General features: G+C 37.5%; 1 pseudogene; it reads right to left on the bottom strand.

Annotated features, from left to right (window-relative positions):
- Positions 1-1,036: 1,036 nt before the first annotated feature.
- Positions 1,037-1,624, bottom strand: LOC103599397 (annotated as a pseudogene).
- Positions 1,625-3,094: the final 1,470 nt, after the last annotated feature.

The raw sequence follows: 3,094 nt of genomic DNA, 5'->3' as shown, positions 1-3,094 counted from the left end.
CTTATCATTCTTCAAGAATAGCTTGGCTGTTCATGGACCTTTGTCCTTCCATATATATCTCATATTGAACTCTTCTAGTTCCACCAGAAGACAGACAAAAAAAAAATCCTTTTGAGATTTTGTTTGGAATTATATAGGTCAGTGTGGGGAGAATGGACATCTTCATGATACCAAGTCTTTCTAAACATGAACAATGGCATTATCGGCATATCTCCCAATTTATATCTTTTAATTTTTTTCAGTGAGGCTTTAGGTTTCCTCCTTGAAAAGCTTGCATACCTTTTGCCAAATTTACTCCTAGTTTTGCTATTGTAAATTATATCTTTTTAAAAAATTTAAATATTTATAGTACACATTTTAAAAGATTTTAAATATTCAGTATTTCAGTTGCTATAGGTTTGATTTTTCAGGGTATCTAGGATGTAATTATCTTTTTTTTTTTTTAAGAAAAGTTTTAAAAATCTTTATTCAATTCCAACATAGTTACTCTGAAAAAAAAAAAAATACTAGACAACAGATATTCGGAACTGAAAATCATGATATATAAAACTATCATTACCAATAAAAAGTTTAAAATAATGTGTTAAGATTGATTTTTACAAGAGCAAAAGCATGCGTATATCAAGGGCCCCACCTTCTTTTATATCAAATAATTAAGGTATACAGAAAATTACTACACCTTGAGAAAAGATATCAGTTGAATAGATGAAATATTATCATTGAGGATTAATCACATTATAAAGCTTGATTAATTTCAAGAAATCTGAGATTAAAAAAATATTAAACTTCCTTCACCATTTCTGTCAACTATGTGTCCACAGAAAAGGAAAATATAGTAAAAACCAAAGCAGCAGACAAAAGATAAAGTTGGGGATACACAGTGATATATCAGGAAAAAAAATTTAAAGTGAGACTAGGTAGTCAGTTTTCTTCCTTATAATCACTACCACCTTCTCTTAATATTAAAGCAAAACTGTACCAATGATTATGAGATATAAAAATGCAGGGGCATTTCTTTGAATAAATTTACACGGGGTCAATAGTATTTGCAACGTGTGCGATGAAATGGAATTCCTTTCATCTCTTCCCGGTGGTCACGGGCATAGTCCCATAAGTAATAATCCAGAAGAATGGAATTGTCTGCTCCATTAGACTTTTTATCCTTTTTTTCAATCCTGGATCAGCCCAACACACCAAAGTGTGCACGCTCTGATTTCCACCTCTTGCTTAATCCCCACAGGAGAGCATTTCTCCTTTGAGAAGCTTCTTCAGTAGTTCATCAGAGTATTTCAGGGCTCCAAGGTAAACAAGAACCTGAAGTAATCTATAGTCAGCAAACATGGTAACACTGGAGATGTCCTTAAACCGTAGCCAACTCCTTTTCCTTCTAATACACTCCATTATCTGCCACAAGGATTTTGGCTTGTTTGTAAGAAGAAATTCTTTTCCCCTCAAACTGAGTCACATCTCTGTAAGAAGGAAAACTTTCAATGACCAGGTGCATTAACTTCTATGCACTTTTTTCATTTATTTGGACACCGTTAAGAAAACAGCCTCCAAACTTCTCCAGCAGAATTTTCCCGGATTCATTGAGAATCTGATGCCTCTCTTCTATCAAAGGCATGGAAACATCTGTGTCAGAATGGAGTATATGCCAAACCTGATCCACAGTTGCTGTGGCATAGTAGGAGGCTCTAGTTATTGGTACCCTCAGCTCCCACCCTTCTCCTCTCCAGGAGAGCAAAGTCAGGGCCAGATGCCCTCGGTGACACCCTGCATCTGGGTTCCTCAGCCGGGTCGAGAGTTATGTACGTCGGACCAAGTGCAGGGTCAGCCACCCCCAGGACGGTGCCTAGGATGTAATTTTCTTTACCCTCAAACTTTGTTTTAGTTGCATTGATTTTGTTGTATGCAATAAAAATATCCATAGCTTTCTTCCATTTCTGATAGAGTTCAAATTTGAAAATATATCTCCTAAGTCAGCTCTACAACCATTTTGACAATTTCTTTCCTGAGAATCAACCCAATATAGCTTTTTGAAAAGTTAAGTGGGCAGCCAGTGGATGGGGTCATTCATAATTTCTATTTAACAGAGATTTATTAAAAACTAGGCCTAGGAAACAAAAATGGCAAAGTATTGATAATGGGTGAATCCGGGTAAAGGATTTATAGGACTTCTTGGTACTATTCTTGCAACTTTCTAAGTTTGAAATAACTTCCAAATAAAAAGTTATTCAGGAATAACTCAAGTGATGAACATGACCTACTAGATTGCTGCCACACCTAAAGGATCATTCCTGTTCGTGGCCTTCCTAAGAGCATGTCACGTCTATGAATATTTCCCAGCCACAGTTGATGTGATAATTCAATAAAGTTAATCTGCTGGCTGGCCAGTGGCCCGCAACTTTTAACCAACAAGATGAATGAAAAGATGAAATAGGCCTATCAGGCTAGGGAGTTGGGAAGGTGAGAGACTGAACTGGTTAGCAACAGAAGCTGGTATTGAAAGGTGTTGATGTAGAAGCTACTGGGTGGACCCTGAGCAAGTTGACAGTCCAGAGGAATCAAACTATGAACAAGAGGAGCCATGTCACTTTAGGTCTAAAGTCAGGGTAAGAAGCCATGAATCCCTGTAGCTTAGGTTCTCTAGAGCTGACCCAAATCCCAAACCATCCTCCACACTCTGGACCCCATGAAGTCAGTTTTCTTTCACGGCCCTCATTGTTCTCCATAAATCCTTCCTAGAGCTACTGATCTTTACTCTTTGCAATAGAAAGAAACCACCTAAATCTTTTTAACCAATAATTTCCCTGTAAAATTGAAAACTGTAAATGACCTTTAATGACTCTGCAAATACCAGCCCAAAGTCATTTATAAAGTTCTACCACTAAGTGCTACATTATGGTAACTGTTTGTAACTACATCACTAACAACCGAAAATTGGAAAACCACTCTAATTTAAAACCATTCCTTTATAAAATCTCTTCTTTGCCCTCTCTAGCTTTCTTTACAGGATCAATTCACAAACTGGTGAATGTATAGTTCACCAGAGAGAGGCAGACGCTGGGGGGGGGGGGGGGGGGGGGGGGGGGGG

The sequence above is a fragment of the Galeopterus variegatus genome, unplaced genomic scaffold (assembly GCF_000696425.1).
Source record: "Galeopterus variegatus unplaced genomic scaffold, G_variegatus-3.0.2 Scaffold98, whole genome shotgun sequence".
NCBI lineage: Eukaryota > Metazoa > Chordata > Mammalia > Dermoptera > Cynocephalidae > Galeopterus > Galeopterus variegatus.
This window is presented reverse-complemented; position numbering and strand designations above follow the sequence as displayed.